This window comes from Rattus norvegicus, chromosome 11 (assembly GCF_036323735.1).
Source record: "Rattus norvegicus strain BN/NHsdMcwi chromosome 11, GRCr8, whole genome shotgun sequence".
In the NCBI taxonomy this organism is placed as follows: domain Eukaryota; kingdom Metazoa; phylum Chordata; class Mammalia; order Rodentia; family Muridae; genus Rattus; species Rattus norvegicus.
This window is the reverse complement of record NC_086029.1, coordinates 28,458,177-28,482,753: the sequence shown is the minus strand read 5'-3', so window position 1 is coordinate 28,482,753 and position 24,577 is coordinate 28,458,177. Positions and strand designations below refer to the sequence as shown.

Sequence of the window (24,577 nt, the reverse complement as noted above, 5' to 3'; positions counted from 1 at the left end):
ACTCCTGCCATCTTTAGATACATAAGGGAATCAATGAAATCTTTTTCCTTTTTAAAGCCAATGTAAACTATGCTTCCACTGTATGAAGGAGAATCCTACTATCTATCTATCTATCTATCTATCTATCTATCTATCTATCTATCTATCTATCTATCATCTCTCTATCTATCTGTGTATGTACATATGTACACTATATACGATATATGTGTGTATCACACAGAAGCGACCACAAGAAATATAGTGTTTAGTAAAAGACATGGGCTATTATGATGTCTTACTCAAGTAACTTCGCACTACTTCCCTTGGAAGACTCAGCCTAGCTCCTCTAACTGAGGGCAATCCTCTTCTGCTAGGCAATGATTGCGGGTGGTTTTACTTAACTGCCTTTAAAGGTCGCAGACCTTTCCTTTACCTTTGACATCACCAGGAAAGTATATGAAATTGGCCTATTGAACACTGACCCATGGGAAAATCTTGACACGTGAAAGAACATAGAACAGAGACTGAAGACAAAGCAGGTGAATAAAGGGTGTTTGGAACAAAAAGAAGTGACAGTGACAGTGGATCTCGGAGCAGGTGTTTGGAAACAGTAACATATTTTCGACTCTAATATAATTGAAATCTCTTTGAACCCGGGAGTATAATGTCTGCCCGGAAAACATTGCAAAATGTTGCTGTGACTTTGCAACTGGCTGGACAGCAGCCCCCTATGCCCATCATACTTTGAAGTCACAATCCAAGATTTGAACTCCTGGGAGAAGTTGAACAAGACCAAAAGCTCTGAGTCACTAGTGTGATAACTCAATGCCAGGAAGCAAGGACCTTTCTGGACGATGTCTACAGTGACATCAGTTTGCAATGGGTCACTAAGGACTGTTCAGGGTGACAAGGTTTTGTACACCATCCTGTAAGAGGCTTCTTCCATGAAACATGAGACCTCTAATTCTAACAATATAAAAACAAACCTATGCAATTAAGGCTCAGTGCATGACTGGAAGCTGAGATAAGCTAATACAATTATGAAGCAACTAAACAGATCCTGAAGCCATATGATGACATCATGAAATTTTAGAAGCTACAGCTGGCTTCTAGTGATATTTTTGCAGTTGAAAATATGTAGCATCTGGTCTTTCACTTATCATTCTTTGCTGAAGTCGTCGTCATCTTAAATTTCTTTTTATCATGTAGATGTGGTACGTTTAAAAATAATGTTGGAAATTTTGATAGAGCATGCCATCCAAGTTCAAGGAAGAGACAAGCCAGAATTCTTTGCTATTTCAACAATACATTGGTTACAAAGATGGACAGTACCCAGAACGCCTGTAATTGGACCGACCAGCTTTGTTATTGAGTTATAGAAGTCTAATTTTTCTTTTCAAGTGTGCAATGTTCAGCTATTCATTCCTGTGTATTCTCCATGGTGGGACCTTGTATTTTTGCATAACACACAGTTAAGAAGTCTGTCTTTGGATATAGATCTCTCAAATCAAATTTGCCGCCTAGTATCCAGGTAGCATTAAATGAGTTATTTGAGTTGTTTAATCTCTTGAGTTCCAGATTACGTTTTCATAAAAGTGGAGTAATAGGCATTGCTATTAAATGACACAATATTTATAAAGTATTTTGAAGTGTGTCTGAAATCCATAAGCCCCAAGTCAATATTATTTACTGTTAGTTGATCACCTAGCAAATATTTATTGGTTAAGAAATATTTGTGTGTCTTGAGCACTGGGCTAATCCTTGGGAATACTTGGCCGCAGAAAGAAAAATGATCCATTAAACAATTAGCTTTGCATATTGGTATTCTCATATATATTTTTTCTCTGAGCTATATGTTTACATATACATATGTATACACACAGAGAACAAATATACATTATATTTGGTCTCTGATTCTCTACTCAGCAGATTTATTTTTTTTTAGAAATTAATTCTCTATCAAAGGATTCATCCAGAGAAATAATGTTGAGAATGGTAGATTTTATTAATATATCTATGAAAAAGTACCCTAACTGCCTATATAATCACATGCTATTCTAAAAAATTTTCATAGTGTAGGAGTGACTTGGGAGTATACACTATAATCTGAATCAGTTTCTACTGGGGAATGAAGCCAATCCTACTGGTTGCTTCTCCAGCTCCTCCTTTCCCTCAAGTCCACACCCTGCGCCACTGCCTTGCATTTCTCCTTGATCATCCCCACCCCACCCCTCAGCACTGTAGGGATGCCAACTAGGTTTTCTCTACAGAACCCTTAGCTCTGGCCTGTGCCATCTCATCTGCACTGTACCTCCTCAAATGATGTCTCCATTCTTTCGTCAGAGCAATCAAAAACCCTTCCTCGTAGCTGGAGCTTGCTCTAATATGACCAAGGTAAATAAATATTTGACTATAGTGTAGCCAAGATGAAGTAAACACTGATGTAAGAAACAAACACAGGAATAAAGATCTTATGTCGACAGGGTTGTCCAAATGGAGAGGACTGTTTAGAGACCAACAAAAAAAAGCAAGACCATCTCAGGCAACAGCAACACTTTCTAAAAAGATCGTCATTTCTACATGCATACATGTGCATGCTAAAACACACATTAAACAGTCATTTAGAGGTAGGGACAATTTCAAGTCTAAAAATCTAATATTTATAAAATAACAGTACATTAAGGGTCGAAAGGTGGCACAGTGGTTAGAGGACACAGGTTCAATTCCCAGCACCCACTTGACAGTCAGCTACTATCTGTGAGTCCAGCTACAAGGAATGTGCAGTTGTACTTTGGCCTCCAGGGGCATCTGCCATACCTGTCATGTAAAGATATACATGCATGCAAAATACACATAAAGACCTAAAATGATAAATAAATAAAAATTTAAAAAAGAAATTTAAACATAGTATATCGTGGTGGTATGAGTTCCTCCTACTTTCTGCTATTATTTATTTCGTTGTGCTTGTCATACATATGACATTTGCATACAAACTGCCGTAGACTAATTCAAAGAACATTAAAGCATTTGAAAATTAATGACTAACTTTTATGTGGAAGACTTGGTTAATATCACACACCCTTATTATTCACCTGGACCTTTATGGGCTTGGTGCCTTTGATCTAGGAGATATCTAGAAACATCTAGGACACGATGAAATGAGACTGTTCCGGCTCATGGTGTTTAGCTATGTCAATGGGAGACCTTTAATGCCATCACAATAGCACTTCTTATCTCCTGTCGCCAGAGCTGAACACGTAGAGCATGAGAAATGCATATGCCCAGGTCTCAACAAAGAGCTCATTACCATATTAGACCTAGCTGTGCTCAGTTAACTCCGGAGGCTCAAAACACTGGCGAACGAGCCTCGGACTACACTATATTGCCAAATGTTGTCCAAATTAAAGAGATGATTTCAGCAAATGTTTCAACAGTGTTTGACTTCACAGGCAAACGATCCTTTTTCCTGTGAGTATGTTTTCATCAAGACGAAGAAGGTGGCAGATGCTGTCTCATAATCTTCAAATGTGTACAAAAAACAATTTTCCCACCACCAACTACGTTTCATGTTCCTTTAAAGGTGATGTGGAGAATGCTTATGTCCAAATTACATAGCTCAGTTCACTTCAGAGCTTTCTTGCTATTCTATATCAATTCCCTTCCACATACACCATTCAGACAGGATTAAATTATGCATGCTTTGGGCTGGAGAGATGGCTCAGTGGTTAAGAGCACCTGACTGCTCTTCCAGAGGTCATGAGTTCAATTCCCAGCAACCACATGGTGGCTCACAACCATCTGTAAAGAGATCCGATTCCCTCTTCTGGTGTATCTGAAGATAGCTACAGTGTACTTATATATAATAAATGAATAAATCTTTAAAAAAATTATGCATGCTTTAAACAGAAGACATGTTGAAGTAATGAGAGCCCACCCGACTTCTTGGATGGATTAATTAGGCATACCAGCAATCTCTAGGATAGAGAGGACTATAAATTTGATTCTTTAATAAACTGGATATTCCCCTCCCCATCATAACAATTGTCCACGAAAAGTGTTGATTACAGGTAGGGCTACCCTAATCTTAAACTTTCTTATTCATTCTTATGTAATTGAAGAAAAACTTTAAAGTATAATTTGCAAAGGATAGGTCCTCCATTGTCTTTTGGTAAACATCAAACTCCCACTTTTAAAGACAGTCATTATCATTTTCTCAAGACTCTTAATAAGGAGACTACACTAACAATTTGTTAACTCATGAACAGAAGTTAGAAAATCTGCACCATGAGTAGGCTCCCTGAAGAATGAACCCAGTCAAGGTTTCTTATATTTGTTCAAGAAATGAAACCCCCTGTCGAACCCTTTCTCTGGTATCCTCTGAGAGCTCATTATACTAAACTAAGCACAACTCTATGCTGTCTGTAAATGTGATACCAGATAAAACAAGACTCTAGTTTCCCTACTGTTAGCACAAGCCAGGGAGAAAATATGAGAAAATGGTGACTTTGAAGACTGCCTGGGAGCTAACTTAGTCCACTATAATCTCATTTTTAAGAATGGAAAGTCATCAAACATACGTATTTTTATAGTATAACTTGTGAACTGTTGAATTAAAAACTGCAGTAAGAAAGAGGTTGAGAATGATAGCGTAGGCCTGTGAAGATTGAAGAAGTCTGATGAGCTGAATCATGAATCTCTGAGAGAGGCTTGAACTGTCTGTGAACTGTACCCATACTCCCAAGGAAACCATAGCTTTGGTTCCCTAATGTTGGCTTTGGGGCAGGGAATTTTATGTTGGGCCATCCAGCACTTCATCTGTCAAGGTCTACCTGACATACAACATGCTCAATGACACTTTGGAGAGTCTCAGATAATGTGACATCTCCACCTTTATTCTACCTCATAGAGCACCAACTTAGCAGTTTATGTTTTGAAGATAGCAACAGAGTATCCTTTAGAAGCGCTGCATCAACAACATGTCTTGATGGACAAATAATTCAATATTATCTTTTAGAAGAATAAACCTGTCTAAATCAAAAAGGAACTCTTAGGTTAATACTCAATGCAACAGTGTTATAAGAATATGTTTAAGAATGTATTTTACAAACATTACCTTGTATTTTTATGGAAGGTTGCTTTAAGATTATGTATATAGATTTGAATATAAATTTAAAAGATCTACTCCAGTAAGTATAAAAATTGCAACTCTATGCAGTAAAACATAGCATTATGGCATTGTTTAACTGATTATAGTCTTTCTTGGGAGTCCATGAAATATTTGAATGTGTGTGCGTGTTAAGGTGAAACAAAGACATATAGACTTACAGCATCATTTTGAAGTTACTGGGAAGCAAAGAGAATACTGTTCTAAACGTGAATTAGAAATAGTATAGGTTTTGGGGGAAAAAAGAGGCAAACTTAGAATGTTTTCCAGCTCTGTTTAAGGTCAGCCTTGAAAACGAGGAAGACACCAAGCTGACAGCAGCAATTTTTGCTGGTGAAGACACAAAGCTGGAATATGTGTGCAAGCCATGGAGATGTTAAAAAAAAGTTATTTTTTCCTTAGAAAAGGAAAACCCCAGAAATAGCATCAGAGAACTCTTGAGAAATGTTGTATCAACAACAGTGGTTTCCATGGTCTCAGGGATGAAACTCTTATGTTGTAGAACTAAATATTCATTCGAAATGTACATGTACATTCCATGTGAAGAACCTTCTCCCTGTACACTGATGCACAGGAGGGAGGGAAGGAAAGTTATTGACAACCCGCATAGCTTGATAGCAGAAGATATTTTAATGAATGTATAAAAGCTGATGGGTGCTAAGAGCAAAGTGGGTTAGAAAATTCATAATTCAAAACTTCATTCAAAAGCATGTGCTCAAAGGAAGAAAATATTGTTCAGATTTCCAAACTATAAACCATGGCTTCTTTTCCCATTCCCAGTAGCACCTAATTTAATGATATCTTTATTTTAAAAATGTATGGAGATAAATATTACATGTGTCTTTCTTGTGAGGACCGTAGAAGAAGTCACAGTTATTTGTCTATCGAGTATGGAAGAAACATGATACAGTGTACTCTGTTGACTTACTAGGCAATTAGTAAATAATTGGGAAAAAGAATGAATATATTTAGTTTGTTTTTACACAGAAAAAAATCACATTATTAGTTTGCAAGCAGAGAAAATTTTCAAATAAGATGAATGATGTGTGTAGTGTGCATGTGTGTGTGTAGTGTGTGTGTGTATGTGTGTGTATAGAGTGTGTGTGTGAGTCTGTGTGTGTAGTGTGCATGTGTGTGTGTGTAGTGTGTGTGTATGTATGTGTATGTGTGGTGTGTGTGTAGTGTGTGTGTATGTGTGTGTGTGTAGTGTGTGTGTATGTATGTGTATGTGTGGTGTGTATGTGTGTGTATGTCATGAGTTTACTTCAGTTTTATGCTATTAATTAAAAATTGTTAAAATTCAGAAATAAATCTTTGCCTACCATGGGAGCGACCGAAGAATGGTGAGATAAATAATAATTTTTCTAGTATACTTTCCAGTGCAGACTGGAAGCCTGCATATTACATTTAAATCTTGGACTCAGGCAAAACTGGGGTTTTTCATGGAGCCTGGTTTTTATCAGCAAACTGTGTTTCTGTGTCACAGGAAGATGGGTATACATTTTGAGAAGCCAAGTCCTAAGGAGCGCCAAGCGAAGTGTTTGCCTGCATATACTTGTAATGCAGGGACTAGTATATAACGGGATCTTGAATGTTCCTCAGAGGCTCTGTATTAAAGGTATAGAACACAGCTGGTGGGATTATTGGAGGATATCCCTGAAATTTTAGGAGCTGGATCTTATTTGAAGGAAGGGTATATGAGACTGTGCACTGGAAGGGTATACTGGGGTGCAGTTCCTTTCCCCACCTTTCTCCTTCCAGAAAACAAGCAACTTCACTTCAATCCATGCTTCTGCCATGAGGCTGTGCTCAGAACATTACCAAAGGAGCAAAATCAAGCAGTCATGGACCAAAGCTTCCAAAACCAGGAACCAAAATAAACCTTCAGTCCAAGGACTAGAAAGCTAGTTCTGAGTGACATATGGTTGTCACTTGGCAGGTCCTTTGTACAGCTATTCCTTCCCCCCATGTGCCACCAAGCCTGGATTGTCATACAGCAAATGTCCTCATACCTATGATATAACACACCGTTTCTGCATAGAGTAAAACATGCAAGTTTTATTCTTTGTGATCAAGGATCATGTCCATTATCTGGGTGTGGTGGCACATACCTTTAATCCAAGTAGATGCAACCAGATCTCTGGGAGTTATGAGGCCAGGCTGACCTACATGATATAATGGGTTCCAGGAGAGTTAGCTACATAGTTGAGAGTCTATGTCCATAAATAAATAAATAAATAAATAAATAAATAAATAAATAAATATCACAGTGTATTGAGTTTCTGCATGATAGCAGTACCAATTATTTAATGGACTCAGTCAGTGACATAAATCCACTTTTAATGTGGTAAAAACATTTGGTTAGGCTGCTATCTCCTCAGCTTGCAAAGCAGGCTCTTTACTAGCATACACTTTAACGTTAAGAGATTTGGCATAAAAATTCAAAATAGTGGTAGGAGGTAGTTTCTGCCAATAGCATGCCATTTCCTGCAGATTCACATAAGTTAGTTGAATGCTGACTAGGAGGAAGTATTCTGGAGCCAACAGTGGAAGAAAGCAAAAAATGGCTAGGAAAGGCACTCTCTCGCTGTGGGATAACTGCTCTGATGGAGAGCCCAATGACTTGGGCCTCACGGTGCTAAAAGTGAGACTGAAGAAGTTTTCCCCGAAGTGACCATGAAAGTACAGGCATAGCAGGAGGCAAGCCTTGTCATAAAGCACCAGTGATTTTGCTAGCAAGAGGTGATAAATTGAACTGCCTTCCCACCTAAGCCTATTATTTCAGATGATCTCAAGGTAGCCACCATTAATTTAAGGACCAGAAGGATGGGCAGAGTCCAGGGCCTACTAAATAAAAGCAGAGAGTCTACAGACAGGAAAGCCAGGCCGGACAAGGCTTTAGGCTGTGGTAGATTGTCCATGGAGTGGAAACAAATTAATCTGGCCAATATGGTTGAAATAACTGTCTTACCAGAGAAATCCCCAGCTTTGTCTGGTGCCCTCACTATTGTGAAAACCTAAATAAGCCTGTGTCATGTCATGATATTTTACAATTTGTGAGCTCTCAAAAAGCCTATTTCAGGTGTATGTGTTGAGGAAATTTGTAAAGTATGAATGTCCCAAAGAAAGATCCCGGGACAGCAGAGAGCAAGAGAAAAAGAACATCTGGGAGGAAGAAGTGTGGAGTGTGGAACTGGTCAAACAAGACTGGGCAGAGTCTTGGCTATTCCTGCCGGGTAGGTTCTACTAATTATTATGGAATGGTGATGCATTCTTCCCTGTCCAAACAGAGAGTTTTAATGTGAAGATTCTCTTCCTTTTCCACCTCAGAAAATTTAAATGTGCTGGTTGCTGAAAATATCTTCAGAGTTTTGAGTGTCAACCTACAAGGAACCCCAATCCAGACTCATTGCAGAAGACTGAATATCATCTTACAATATCAAAGATGTGGTGCTGTATCAGGAAGAGATTTAAGTCTTTCCTAAAGGTGACACTGAGTCTGCTCCAAGCATGTTTGTTTGGGAAACCAAAGGGACTGAGCAGAGTGCAAATGCCCAAACTCTAACTGTGGTGGTTTAAAAACATATCTACAAATTATTTAATACTCCTCCCTTCAAGATAACTTTCCCCTTGAGTATTGAATGAACTCAGTGACTCACTTCTAATTAAAATAAAATGGAAGTAATTGCGTGTGAATTCGACCAGGTCACGGAGGACAGTGTGACGTCATCAACGCTCTTTTTGGATAACCCTATTTAGCAGAAGTTAACTTCCACAAGGTGACGTTACTCAGGCAACCTGTGGAGACATCCTCACTGCCTTGACCTGAGGCCTCCTGCCAACAGTCAAGTGAGGGAGGCATCCATTGGGTATCCCAGACCCAAGTAAACCTTCAGATGCCTGCAGCCTCACCAGAATCGTCTTTGCAACCACAAGAGACAGAGTATAACAGGAGCAGGGAGTAAAGAAGTTCCTGCATTTGTTATCCCCAGAATCTTGAGACAACCATTGGTAGTCCCATCTCCCTCAATTTTTACTTTGTTTGTTTGTTTGTTTGTTTGTTTATTCACTTGACATCTTGATCTCAGACCCCATCAGCCCCTCCACCTTGTCCCCCTATTCCCTTCTCCTCTGAGAAAGGAAAAGTTCCCTGAGTATCATTTCACTCTGGCACATCAAGTCACTGTAACATTGGGCACATTCTCTCCCTCTGAGGCTAGACAACATAGCCAAATTCGAAGAACAAATTCCTCAGGCTGGCCCAAAGTGAGACCCATCCCAAGAAAAAGATTCAGTCCCTGACACTATTACTGATACTCTGTCATGCTTGCAGACAGGACTAGCATAACTGTCCTATGAGAGGCTCTAACAAGCAGAAAGAGATGCAATGAAAAGAGATCCAGAGAACTCTACAGCCAAACATTGGACAGAGTCTTATGGAAGGAAGAGTTGGAGGAAGAAATGAGGGACCCGAGGGGACAGGGACTCCACAGGAAGACCCAGAGAGTCAACTGACCTGGACCACTGGGGGCTCCCAGAGACTGAATCACCAACCAAGGAGCAAGGTTGCAAGGAGCGAGCATGGGTTGCACCTAGCCCTGCACATATGCAACAGATGTGCAGCTCGGTCTTCATTCAGTGACCCAAAACTGGAGCAGAGGCTGTCCTGGAATCTGTTGCCGAACTGTGCATCCCGTTCCACAGTTTATAGTTTACTGCCAGTATGTTTTGAGGCCACTTTTTATGCAGCAATAAGGAATAAAAAGTGAAGGTTCCAATTTGTCCCCGTGCCTTTGACAACCGTATCTTTCTCCATCATTATAGCTAGTCCTGCTGCCTGTGAAGTTCTCTCACATGGCTGATTTGATTTGTATTTTGCTAATAGTTAATTATATGGAGCGTGTTCCCATGTGTTTTGTGTATATCTTCTTCAGAGAAAAGCTCATCCAGAAACTTTGCGCATCAAAAAAAAAAATGAAATTTGGGTTTTTTTGTTTTTCTTTTTTTCAGTTTTGATTGGTAAGAGTTCTTTACATGCTTTAAAAACCCACAAACCCATATATATGTATATGTATATGTGTATATATATATACATATATATATATTACATATGCCTTATTGCTGCATAACAAACTCCCATATACATTTTAAGATATATATGCCATGTATATATCTTAAAATATTTTCTACTGTTCTGTGTTGTATTTTTTTTGTAACCAAATAGCTGATTCGTGTGTTATATTTTTATATGTTCTAAAACCACAAACTATTTAGTTGACTATCTAGGCCTAGTGCACTCATCACATTTTCTTTAGTCACTAGTGCTTTTTATGTGTGCCTCACAGGGGACTTAGGTCACCAGGATTTACTGAGCTGTATTTTCTCCAGGATTTCCTCACTTAGTTCTTCTGTTAGCTCTCTGATGCATTTCCCGTTCGTTTTGGATATGAGGTGAAGCAAAAATGGTTCCACCTTCGTCCTTTTCACGGACACATAGGCATATGTGTGTGTGAAACAGCCCGACATCCTTCGTTGAAAAGTTAGCTTTTTATTGAAATGTATAAAGGAAGAGATGCTTGCACAAGTGCCTGTTTTGCTTGTGCATCAAGAATGAAGACAATTTGGCTTGACTTTGTCAAAAGATAATCCATATCAGACACATTTTTAAGGACATAAATCTGTGTGCATACCTATTTATGTTCCTTATGGGACTCAACAATTTCACACACAATGAGCGTGTATTTTGTGGCTTCTTTACAGCTTTCGTCACTCTGAATAATTTGGAAGATAAGATGTTCACTTTATTTAGTTGAAAGCTACCTGTAGACATGTCCAAAAGTCAATAGGATTATGTTTTTATTGAACTGAGTCGTATTTCCCATTATGCTGTCATACATATTTGTGAGATCCTGAAAATGAACGTTTATGTAATATTTACTTGAATAGTTTATACTTAGTAAACTGATTTGCCATCAAAACTGGCAGATTTCCGTTGCTTCAGTGGGCATCGTATGGACTTCTTTGTTTGTGATAGAATGAAGCACGCCGTGAATGGTCCATAGAAGTGCCTGCCTTTTTCATGCACACTGTGGCTGCTTGTAGATAATCGTTTCCAGACTTGAATGTCTTTGAGATCAAGTTTTCAGGATCCATAGTAGTGCATAGACATGCCCTGATTTTGGCAGACCTTGGGACTCAAGGACCACTGAAAGCGAAAGGATTAGAGTCCCATTCGGGAAAACTTCACGGATACCTGCAGCCAGGGTGTCTAAATGTCTTCATCTTTGCTCCTTCAGATGTTTTTTTCCACCTCAGTCATCTGCCACACAGTCACTCAGGCAGCTTGGGATAGGTGCCTGCCTCCAACATGGTTGGAACGGTTGGGATGGATTCTGAAGTCCACAGGTAAATAGTGCTCGTACAGGAAATTCCCCAGCTTCTTCAGCTATGATGACTCTCAACTGGAACTAATCTAGAGGTAGCCTTGTGTTCTAGAGAAGCTGTTTTTTGTTTGTTTTGTTTTGTTTTATTTTGTTTTGTTGTTTTTGGTCGTTGTTTGTTTTCTCCTATTCAACTCAAAATGTATAGCATTTTATTTCTGCTGTAAACACAGTTTACATTTACAGTCTCCCACCAAAAGTTAACAGAAATAGGAACAGTTGTAACTGCAGTCTGGTTAATGAAGATACAGTACATAAAATGTCAACTCTGCTGGTTCTCTGATTGGTATTAAAGCCTCCACACCCCAAAGTGGGCTTTATAACGCAGTATAAACACCAGTAACTGACAAATAAACTCTTATGCTTAACAAGCAAGCTTTAGGCTTTCCCTCAACAGACTGTTTTGTTGATACCATTAACAGTTTCCTGCAGTCTTCCTTGTCTAGAACTGTAGGACTCAATATGGCAGTGGTTTAAACTGCCGGGTATTGTGAGATGAAAAGGGACTGGACTTTGGAAACCTAGTGTTCAGAAGAGTAAACAATCCGGGCACAGTGGCGCACATCTCTAACCTCAGCACTCACCATGAGTTTGAGGCCAGCCAGGGCTACAAAACAATACCGGGTTTTTGTTCTGTTTTTAAAGATGGTTGAAATGTTTTGTATACATTGAATTAATTGTAGAATATAATTCAAGCTAACAGCATTTCTTCGTACCTATGAGATGTAGCTACTGAAAGTCACATGTGAAAATCACCTTTGTGATTCATGCCATGTTTTTCAGGGCAAAGTTTACATGCTCAAGAGTCAAATGACTAAGTGATTCCACTTGTGTGTGATTAGTTACACATGTGCACATAGCACATGTGTGTTCAAGTTTTCACGATGTGCATTTCTACTTTCTCATAACTTTCTACTGGTAATACTCTATTTATACTCTATTTCCTTCCTGAGAACCCCTTTCTCATTCTGCTGACTTAGCAAATTCCAACCTTCCATCAGTGAGCTGAAGCACAATTTTTCTGATAAAATGTTTTCTGACCCCCCTTGGCCTAATATCTATAGCTCAGATAAAAATAAACTCTGTTCTCTAGGGCATGACAGTGACTTGGCCAACATCTACTGAATGCCTACAGTTTGCTGGTCACCAGGCTAAATGTTGGAGGTAGGTCAACGTGAGCAGGGGCGGGGCTTAGACCTTGTTGTTGCATACTTTCATCCTAGAAAGGAATGTTGACAGGCTGAACATTACAAAAACTGACTTGCAGGATGCTGGGCATGAGACATGTAGGGAACATATGAAAATCTGTCTAAAACTACTTGTGGATATGCATAGGGAGATAAGCTATAATATTGAATTCCAGTGGACTGATAAACTTTTTTAAAAACTTATTTATATTTTATTTGCATTGGTGTTTTGCCTGCGTGTATGTCTGTGTAAGGGTGTCAGATCCAGGAGTTACCGACAGTTGGAGCTGCCATGTGGGTACTGCAAATTGATCCTGAATCCTCTGACAGAGTAGTCAGTGTTCTTAACCACTGAGCTGTCTCTCTAGAGCCAACCGATAGAGTTTTTATAACACATATGTTTAGGTATATAAACTGAATAACATCTTTTCACATTACACACGCTTCTTATGAGAACTGACTTGCAAATACAAATTACTGCAGAGACATTTGTACATCCCGTATACCCCATTATCTAGATACTGACCCCCTTAGCCTGGATGTTTATAGTTTTTAAAATAAAATTATTACATAAACAGTAGGAGATGGAGCTCACTGGGAAAGACCAGCCAGCGTGTATGAGGCTTCGTTCCTGGGAGCAGAAAAGAAACTGTGTGTATGCGTGTGGATGTGTGTGCTCTGCACACGTGTAGAGTTCAGAGGACAACTTTATGGAGTGTGTTCCAACGGTGAGATTCAGGTACACAGGTTTGTGTGCTAAGTGCTTTAAGCCCTGAGCCATCTTACTGGCTCAGTACTGCTCTTCTATTTAATAGAAATAATAAATACAAAATGATCTTTGCACAATTAGCAATTCTACATGAGGTATGTTTAATTTAACACAAGCATATTATCAAGAAGAGTCCAGGATTTTACTTATTATGTTGGGTGGGGGAGGTCAGCTTTGGTACACCATTTAATGTATAGCTGTTGGAGTTTTAGCAATGATATTTGGCAAGCAGAACAAGATTTAGCTTACTGGGCGATCTTGGAGATCTAAAACTTCTTTTAAAAGTGAGAAAAATGTTTTACAAAGTAACGTTAGAGTAGGTTCAAATATTTGTCCCCAAGTCTGTTGCTGTGGTCCTCTGTGGGAGCTTCACTCTCCTACATGCAATTTATTACTTAGTTTAACTTTATATTAATTGCGACAGGCTATCTGAACCAGAGAAGAAACTGCCAATCAGAAGAGAAGAAAATGTTTGCCTATTGGTAAGTGAAGCTTGAAATGTCTTCAGTATATGTGCGTGCGTGCGTGCGTGTGTGTGTGTGCAGGGGCCTGAACCCATTGCCTTACACATACTAGCCAAGTATGCTTTATCTCTTTGCCTCATCCCTATCTTAGTTTTACAAAATTGGGTCTGGTTTTGGAACTTCATTGTCCTTGAACTTGCTAAAAAGTCCTAGATGACCTCCAACTTCCCACTTCCCGTCTCAGCCTCCCAGTTGATTACAGCCTTGTACCACTGTGGCTAACTGGACGCATTTGTTGAATCTGCTATAATCTACCACAAAGATGACTTTTAACAAAACTGACATTGGGTTTTCAAAACAAAACCAACAACAACCAGGCCCAATAAAATGAGATACATTTAGAATGTCTTTGTATAATATTAAAAAAAATTTGAAGAGCTAAGTTACAATCATTCTGGTCATTTAATTTGTAATCATTTGCTTTGTGTCAATCCGGGATATATGCTGTCCAAAAGATAATGGTGCCTGGGACAAGTGCTGCCTTTACTAGTTTGCTTTAAGCAGATTTTGAACAGTGGGAAATGCACGTGCTATGCTGTTACATGAGATTTACACATTAGATGAAAACAGATTGCAGAGGTGAATCTCTAGGAGAAGAGAGAGTATTTTAATATGTACTATCAGCATTAAGCAAAAATACTTCTAGCATGCGCTCAGGACTGAGCTAGGGTATAGCTTTATGAAGAATTAATTTGAAAAATTGCCTTTACTTTAAAGATTGGGAACATACTCCAGACCCTGCTCATTTGAAAAATCGGAAAAATAGCTATAGAGCTATTATATAACAGTAAAGAACACAGTGGGGTCCCTTGGATAATTTTTGGTTTCGGTGTACATCAATAACTGCTTCCGAAGGCTACCGAAATTCCTAAGAATATGAAAACGTGTGTATGAGAGTAGACAGCTTCATCCACAAAATTGTCTTAGTCAGTAAGTATTTTAACACAGGCATAGCACTTCAGAGTTTAGGGTGAACCAAAGATGTACTTTAGAGTGGTTTTTTTGTTTTTTTTGTTTTTGTTTTTGTTTTTTTTTATGTCAAGCGAAAACAACTTCTGCAAATGATTCTTTTCATGGCAAGATGCTAGAGTCAAAAACAAACGTGACATCTGGGGTAGGGGGAGCGTTAAAAGGAGGCTTCACAAGTAACATATGAAGGGAGTAGAGAGAATAGGATTTTAAAGCAGAAAACACAAGGAGAGGAAGAGATCACGGTTTCGTCTTTTTCTCTCCTCCCTCCACTTTCTAGCCTCACCAATCTGTTAGCCCCCCTCAAATTCAGAGGCGGGTTCAGCAAGACCAGGCTGCAGGAAACCCAGGTTTCGCTGCACTGCCACCCTGGCTCCGTGATGTAATTGTTATTTATTGAGACTCTGAACCCAGCAGAGCTGCTTAAAGAAGTGCCAGCCCATCTTCTAGTCCTGTTGGGTCAGATCCTTCCTGGGGGTGGTGCAGATTGGCGGGCAGACCCTACTGGAGACTTCGCAGTGACAAAGCAGCAGAAGATAAACCAGGTTCCTGGGTCCTGCGTCCGTCTAGGGAGCTGAGCTGTGCACTCCTCAGGTCTCCTTCCCAGTTTTCCGCTTGCAATCATGCCATATTTATTACTGGGTCCTACTAGGTGCTGAGGATGGGGTCAAAATGACCTAGAGTTATAGCGCCGTGGCTTCCGGAATTTAAGCGGGACACAGATTTCAAGGAGGTGGAAAATTGAGGGTGGGTAAAGGGCTCCAAGAGAACGCGTATTTGTGGGTTGAAACGGGAGAAAGGGAGACATTTAAGGTGCCAGCCCTTAGGTGGGGAACCTGGGGTAGGGTTAAGGCGCCCCGACTCCCCTTTGGTGCCCCCAGCGTTTGCCCCCGCAAGGGTGACATGGGCTATCGCCTGGCCCCTAGCGGGGAATCTGTCCAGGCGGCTGGCTGGACGCGGCTGGGAAGCCAGGGCGCCGGCTCGGGGAGCAAAGCACCCCCCTTCTCCGGTTCAACCGCGTCCTCCCTCTGCCTTCAAGGCCGCTCAGACCCGGACCCCCACCCGGAGCACCGGCGAGAAGGCCTGCAGACGCCGGGTGGGCTCCCGGGCTCCGGCAAGCCGCCGGGTGCGCGCTCCGCCCGGGTGACAATGGGAGGGAGGGGCAGAAAAGGGTTAAGAAACTTGGCTGAAGAGCTGAATGGCGTGGAGCAGCGAGGGGAGGGACCCGGCCGCCGCGAAGTCGGCGGCGGAGGGAGGAGCGCGGCTGCGGCGGGCGGGCGGCGAGCGAGGCGCTCAAAGTCAGCCTCGCAGACATTGCAGCAGAGCCCCGAACTCGGGAGGCGACGGCGACCGCGGCGCAGGCGGAGGACGAGCCGGCCCCAGCCCGCCGGTGCGCAGCGCCCGTGGCCTCGCGCGGCCGCAGGGCACGGCTAACCTGGGAAGGAGGGAGCGACGCGGATCGGCGGCCCGGAGCCGCGGCGGCCTCGGTGAGTGGCGATCGCGGCCCGGGCTCCGTGCGGAGCTCGCTGAGCGGACGCCGAGCCGCCCGGGCACGGCCTGGGTGCGCGGCCCGTGGAGGCGGCGGAGGCCGGGGGAGGCCCGCGGGGGGCTCCAGGGACACGGATCCCGGGGACAGCGCGCCGCCGCGCCCCTCTCCGGCTCTCCCCGGGAACTCGCGGGCCCGGCCGGCGCAGCCGCCAAGTTGTGGAGTTCCCAGCCGCGGGCTCGTCCGTGCCAGCCTTGGCGCGAGGGGCGCAGCCGCCCTGGGTGTAATGCGCCGGGACCCACGCGGGTGGCCGGATCGCGGGGCCCGGGTCGAGCTCGCCCGCCCGCCCGGCTGCCCCCGTTGGCCCCGAGCCCCGGGCGCTGGCTGCAGCCCCGCTCGGTCCTGCCGCCCAGCGGTGCTCGCGGTGGCGCCCGCGCAGCTCCCCGCCTATCGCCGGTTTCTCCCTTGCGCGGTGCTCGCCGATTCCCGGCCGGGAAAAGTGACTCGGAGAAGGGACAGCGCTGAGCCCCAGGCCCGGCCTGCTGGGCACGAGCTCCCCGCCTGCCGAGGAGGGCGAGGCCCCTTGCACCCGAGGCCTCAGCCCAGTTCCCCCAGCATCCGAGAGGGGTTCACTCGGGTGAGCCTGGTGAAGTCCTGAGAGACTGCTCTTCTCTCTGGTGCCACTGTCCTCCTTACTACTATTGTTGCTAGAAGAAACCCTCTTCCGCGGAAACATTCCCCTAGACCCTCCCATCCTTCCCAAAGTAGTTTCCAAATTTTAATCAGGAGTTGATATTCAGACGGAAGGAACAAAGGAATCCACTGTGTTTAAAAGGCGGACAGGCAGTGAGTCTGACACATGTTGATCTCTGAGGCATTCCACGAGTTTCTACCTTCCATCATGTCAGAAATTTAATTGGATTCTGGCGGTCGCAAACGAAGTATGAAACGTTAGGTAATTTTACGTTAAAATACTTTACTTTTTTAAATTAATGGATCATTTTAGTTAGAGGGAAGTCCGGACATTGTTAGGTGCAAGAACTTTTAACTCTTTTTTTTTTGATGGCACCAGGCTGGAGTTTGTCTGCTCTTGTAACTGATTGTGACACTGAGCGAAAACAGTGTTTTTAGAGAAAGAGAGACAGTCTAAAAGTAAAACAAGATTGGAGTGTCTGTGTGTCTGTCTGTCTGTGTGTATGCTTAAACGATGTGTAGTCTATCTCTTGGGTTTTGTAAAGCAGGGACTTCGGTAATTCATTCTTTAGAGTTATGAATTACATTGAACCCGCTTATTAGTGAATCATGGGTTTAGCAAGTGGGCGGCATCTTCCAGATGCAATTATCCAGTGTTTAATCATCAGGTTGCCACCTTTGTCTAAGAGACGGAGTCGACTTTTTAAGCAAACGGTGGGTGCTTCACATGCATGGCCCCTAAGAGTGGCTGCAGCCTGGGAAAATGTTGAAATCTTCCCCTTCCAAGTGAGTTGCCCTGGTTTGGCCCAGCAGTTTGTCCATAGGGTTTAATTGATCCAACAGGAACTTTCTGTGTAGGACTTAGTAGAGACAAAGGAGAGTCAGTCATGCCGCAGGCAATACCTGCAAACTGGAGCCTCACCCCAGCCTGTTCTATACTGTACTGGGAAGACTCCACACTTAAAGTACAAGGAGCGAGAAGAAAATATCCTTAAAAAGTATACTTCAAAACTCTAAGGAGGGCTTCGGTTGCTGCTTATATACAGGTAGTTGAAAACCAGCTTTCATGCCTACGAGAAGACTTAGAAATCTGAGTTTCCAAACTTTGCAGAACTTGGATTTTTGTAATTGAGATACCTGAAAATAATTGTGGGTTAGCAATGGAGAAATGTTTGTGGATGAGGCCAGGGCTCCTCTGACTCCTCCAGTTTTAAGAGCAAAACGTTGTGATTAAAAAAATAACCTATACCACCACCTAGAGTCTGTTTGTTAGTTTATTGCTCTTGGAGTTTGCTTACATTGACGTGTCCCTCGTGGTTACTGTATAGTCAAAACAAGATTAAGGAATTCAGGCTTTTCAGAGGCCATCCAGGAGAACACTTATTTAAGTAATGCATAGCAAGTGCCAATTTAAATTATCCACGACACTTTCAGAACCGAAAATTATGACATATCAACTCAAGTGGGCCAGTCTCCGAAAGATACTAATTCAAAAGAAAAAAAATTTAAAGACAGCTTCTTTTAGCTTGTGCTCCAAGGTGGCCCTGAGTGCAAAAAGATTTCCTGTGATACGAGAGATTCAAGAAATGTGACAAAATAAGTGTTCTCGGTGCCTTTTGAGGTTTTTTTTTGGGGGGGGGAGGGCGACAAAAGCGATGACAAAAGTATAGAGAGAGGGATGTTGCCATTACCAACATTTTAAACACTGAGAAGGTTAGAGAGACGGTAGACCGTCTTGGAAGCTGGGATAAGGTGTTTGGGAATACAGTCAGTGAAACAGTGATAACCTGTCCTACTGGAGGTTTGTGAGTGGCAAAGCAGTCTGTTAAACAGGAGGCCTGAGGGCGGCAGCCTCTACCCTTCTGCTTATCACATTGTCCGAGGAGGAAGTAACGCTCCTCCTCTAACCGTCTAGCCTGAAAGATGGCCTCCAAGATCTTTAATTAAATATCAGTCGAACAGAGAGAACTAGAGCACTGCCTTAATTCTGTCAGACATCACTATTTTAGAACATTGAGGACAACTAAAAATGAATTAACTCATATCTGAAAGCAGAGTTTTGAGGAAGGTGACAGATGAGGCAAAATATGTCAGTCAGTCTAATGGAACACATAGGGAGATCAGGATAGATATGCCCTCCTTGGCTCTCTAGACAGTTGAGAGAAAAGGAGATTATTATTAATCACATGCGTTTCATCGCAAAGCAGCAGCAGCAGATCATGACACGGAGATCTTTTTGAATCAGTGTGGCTTAGGACCTAGGAGGTTAAAGGTGTTAGATTTTTCTTTTTTTTTCTTTTTCTTTTGGTAAGTCTGAAGATGGCAAGCCACTCCCGTCTTTCTAGACCAGCAATAACACTTTGATGTATGAAGTTAAAAGATCACTCAGCTAAAAATACGTTTAAGGCATTTAAATTTTAATCAGGAAAAAAAAATTGCTCATTTTAAACTGCGACGAGTCGAGTCCCTTTTCTCTTTTATGTTGTAAAATGTAGGCTTCCTGACACGGGTTTTTAAAGTGTGGGCTGGTCACTTGGGTTCTCTTTCCACCCCCACTCCCTCTCCCTTTCCCTCCCTCTCACCTCCCCTCCCTAAAATAATCAAGTACCATATCCTTCACCATTTTCCCCCATCCCGTGAAGACTGCTTTAACTTGTTGACTTTGTGTGTGTGGGAGGGTGAAGTTTATCCTGTACTTTTCCACCTTTCATTTCAGATGACTGATACCCCTCATCTATGGGCTCCACATTTTCCAATGATGCCTCACTCACGCAGGGATGATGACTGAGGAAAAAAGCATTTGCTGTCCTTAGCAAAACCCTGGGCGCCCTAGTCATCCAACCGGAGACAACATTTTTATTTAAAATATCTTGACTTCCGTTGAAGAGTTAATGAATTATCTTTGGACAGAATGTGGCAGGGTCCTTCCTGGATCTGTGAATTAAACCATTTGGTTGTAGTTGTTCAAGAACCCAGGGAAGGGCATGCTCATTCAGTAGTAGTTAGAGAACAACAGTCGGAAACCTAACGCCAGAGCACACTGGGACCAGAGGAAGGTAAAAAGCCAGGCTCGTCAGGGGAGGAAGCAGCCAGTGGGATGGACAAGCGGTGAATGGAGAGAGACCCTGTTTCCCATTCCTGTTTGCATCTGATGCTGAAGCGAGGATGCGAATTGCTGATGGCAATGGATTCCCTTCTGTGAGGCCAGCAATATTACGTAAATCGTGATTGTTCGAGAGGATGAAATGAGAAGTTCTCCATTTGTGCAGATTCACATTTGGTTGTTGAGTGTTAAGTGTATCTCAAGTAGAAGGTCAGAATTGGGTACCAGAATAGAACCAACCAGGAGGTCCATCCTCGGGAGGAAAACGAACATTATCCCCCTTTCCTTCTGTCTGTCCTTCTGTAAGACCTGGAGTTTTATAAGTCTTGCTGTGGACATGGGAAACTGAATTTTGAGGCTTGGGGCTCATGGGGCTCTTAACAGGACCACACGATGGAGATGACTGGGCGTACCTGACTGCAGGGAGGACTTTAAGTATATTGTCCTGTTGTTCAAGGAGGGAATGGACAGCAGAGAGACCAGAAATCTCATCAGGGTTTCCTTACAAATATTGACATAGTTACCCATCACTTTCTCTCTTTCGTTTTTCTTTTTCCTTTTTTATTATTGGCATTTTAATGTTCAGTCTGTATGTATACTGAGTGTGTGGAAGATCTAAAAGTGGAGTCGCAGTTTATTTCAGACAAAACTTTTGTTTTGCTGTGGGGATGAAAGTTTAAGTTTTTCGTGATGAAAACTGTTATGTGGATTACCAGGAAGTTATGCGCCCCCCTTTTGTAGCTCTTACTATATATTCCATATCATGAGTCTTGAGCCTTGATAATGTAATGGAGCCCCACACTTTATTGCAGACATGTCAAATAAAACGTTATAAAACTTGTGGTGTTACTGATCATCAACATGCCTTAAACAAGACAATTTTCGTGAGGTTCGCACAGCGTAGAAAAGGTTTGGACTTTTTAAAACCGTGGTCCATTTGTCAGCTATATGGGGGTTTGGAATCATGCTAGGGGTACATATTTAGCCTAGGACTCCAGGAGTGCCATAGAGAAAAGCAAGCCTGAAGAAGTTAGAAGGTTGGCAACCCCAAATAACAGGAAAGAAGTCACTTGGGTTCTGAAGAAAAGTGTACTTATCTGTAGGCTATATATATATATATATATATATATATATATATATATATGTAATGTTATGCTAGTTTTTAAGAGAAATAATGTTTGAAAATAATCACATGGATAGTTAGGAGTTATGATTCATCCGTTTGTTTTGGCTGAAGTAATGCCAAGCAAGGCAGCAGCTTACACAAGGCGGAAAGATAGTTGTGACATCCTTGTATTGATCACCTCTCTCCCCTCCTTCAATCTTCCTTTTGTCTTTCAATTAACAGGACTGGGGCACACCTAGGATTTTGTGAAGACACTTGGCAGTAAAATTAGCATCTGATCGAGTGAATAGTTGTTGAAATCTCCACCTGTCACCCCCCCACCCCGCCCCCAGAGTTTTCACTTCTCACTAATGGGATTCCTATGACTAGGAATTAGAAGCTCCAGTTTAAAACCCACCTCCTGTTGTTCAAATACATTTAAGGGTGGAAGGAAACTCCCCGTTTGTTTGCCTCCGGTTTTGGTTGACCAGCCCAGACTTTCCACAAACATCGATTTTAAGTCCTCAGCCTCAGTTTCCCACCCACGCAGACAAGGAAGACTGGCAGCCTCGTGCTGCTGTTTACCGAGAGCTTAGGGCAAAGGACTCTCTCACCTTTAGTCTACTAATTAAGAAAGCCTGTTTAAGGGCAGGCAGGGCTACTCCGTTTGAAGCCTGCACTTTCGATCTGCTGAAAAGGATTGTGGGCAACTCTGGAGCCAAGGAGTAGGCAGCTTGCACTGCTAGTAGTTTGCTTTGAATATCTTTGCTCTGTGTTCTTTACCAGCTTCTCTAGGGTACGGCAGTGGCCATTAGCTTTGGAATAAAGTCGGGAGGAAGGCTGATAGGAATTATAATATACCTGCACATAGTGGTTAAGCTGACTGCTTGTGGTTATGACCTTTTGATTGTTGAATTTGCATAGACCTAACACGCAACCATGCTAAATATCACTTGACCGTGTTAAATATCACTTCATTAAAAATGTCAGATGCTAGTTTAGCATTATAGAGTGGGGTGGGGAATTGAGCTCTGACACAAGCTTAAAGAGAGAATAAGTACTATGATGGTTTTGGAGGGGGGCTAGAACCCCACACATACAGTCACAGTCAAGATTTGAGGTTTGGGAGTTCTGCGCAAAATGGGACTTCTTGAGGGATTTCTCTAGATACACACACACACACACACACACACACACACACACACACAGAGAGAGAGAGAGAGAGAGAGAGAGAGAGAGAGAGAGAGAGAGACAGAGAGAGAGAGAGAGAGAGCGCCTTTTTCATGGTAGGCATGGATGTGCCACTGAAGTACACCTGCAGCCCAGGGATGATGTGTTTAAGCAATGAATGATAACTACAGGGGAAAGCAAAGTTTTAAGTTGTCGATTTCTGAATTTTGAGTTTTTGGTAATCTAATCATTAGAGAGGTTTTATACACTGGAAAGGAAGCAGAGTAAGGATGAAAGGGTAGAAGAAAAAACATTGGGAAACATTGGAAAACTCCAAAGGAATTAATCACCTTTTTGATGTTTCTCCCAGAAGGATCGTTCACACAAGGGGTCGTACGGGACAGGGTAAGGTTTGATTTTTTTTCGGAAGGACATTAAAAATAGTACTTCCGCTTTTTCACTCTGCATTTCTTTCTCTTGTGTAGTCTTCTCCTAAATCAGTCTACGGTTCTGGTAAAAGGGAAGTCCTTTTGTCTCTCAGTAACAACGGTGGTAGCTTGAGAGGTCAGATGTGATTTTAAATTCTGAGGCTCCGCTGTGGTATGTCAGTACTGTGTTGTAGATCATGATTTCAAACCGGTGCTTTTAGAAGGAGTGGGGACGACGAGGGGAAAACCTGGCGTGTGCAGAAGGGGCACTGGTACCTGTGTGTCTTTTACTTTTCTCTAGCCCCTCTGCCCTCCCAGCAGGAGGAGGAGGAGCAGAAAAAGGAGATCTGAGGTGGCACCTGCTTGTGCCTGGCACTGTTTTGGCCAACTCACATGCATTTTTCACTTCATCCCTGCAACTCCCCCCAAGAGACGTATAGATATTATTTCCTTTAGTTTATACGTCTAGCCAATGAGTTGCCAGAGTCACTCGCCTGAGGTCACACAGCTAATTTCATTTTCCATGAGAATACGCCATCTTTGGAAAAGGAAAGTCGCTGCCAGCTGTCTTTGAGGAAGCCATAAGGAAGCCTCTCCTACCTGATAACCACAGAACCCAGGATGAAAGGACAAACCTCCCAGGCTGATGCTCACGCCCGGTTTCCCCGAGAAGACCTCTCTTCTGTGGTTCCCTCAGCTGCCTCCCCTTCACCAGAGGGAAATTTAGTTCCCAAGGGCCACTGGCTATTTACCCCCAAACCTGGTCCCCAAGGGCACTCTCCCACCAGCGCTCGCTCTTGCAAAGTGTACCACAGAATTACTGCAGTGTTTTCCAAGGCGATGAATGCCGCCGTGTTTCTTGATATAATTCATTAAAATAGCCTGTCATGGTCTTAATCTTGGTGTTCCCAAGGCTAACTGTGTTTGTCCACTTCAGAGAGCTACTGGAGCAAAAGTGTCATAGCCTTCGTGGTTGAAAAATCGTGACTCTTTACTACCCTTAATATGATTTTTTTTTTTTTTTGGTTTGTTGTTTTGCTACCTTTTCTTCATCCACAGTAGTTTTCTTAAAGACTTTGACACTTTACTAAAGTAGTCTCCGAGCTTCAAACAGGAAATGGCTAAGGCATTTGTGAGTTTATTGAAAGGAGAGAGATAAGGAAGAGTTGGCTTCATTTGGGCACTAGACCTTGGTGAGGAGGGAGCTTTTTGAATTAGGAGGCTCGTGGCACAGAGTGCATTTTTAAGTACACACCAGTCGTGAGCTTTTATTGTTGAGGCCGTGAGAAATGGAGTTATAAACTTCTCCACCCCCCTTTTTTTTACTCGACTCATTTAAAATTTATGGAATGTTGAACCCCAAACCACTCTTGAGTGGTTCCTCATACACTGAAAGGTACAGGTTGAAACTGTAGTGCAGACATAGAACGAGACAGAAAGCGGATATTCATAGTATTTTCTATGTGCTTGGGATGTCGAATTGCTCAGAAAATGTTGGGAAATAAAGGATTCCCATAAAAGCTACATGAGAATATTTTGGTTCTATCTTTTGTTAAGAGA

The 24,577-nt window shown here is 42.3% G+C and overlaps 1 protein-coding gene across 5 annotated transcripts in view; it reads left to right on the top strand.

The window, feature by feature from the left end:
- The first annotated feature begins 16,270 nt into the window (after positions 1-16,270).
- Nrip1 (nuclear receptor interacting protein 1) overlaps positions 16,271-24,577 on the top strand; it is an 83,649-nt gene continuing 75,342 nt past the window's right edge. For 4 of the 5 annotated variants that reach the window (XM_039088449.2, XM_039088447.2, XM_039088446.2 and 1 more), the window contains exon 1: positions 16,271-16,519. The gene's annotated coding sequence lies outside the window, so the exon portion shown is untranslated. The remainder of the gene's footprint in view (positions 16,520-24,577) is intronic. The other variant, NM_001100560.2, reaches the window with a different exon arrangement.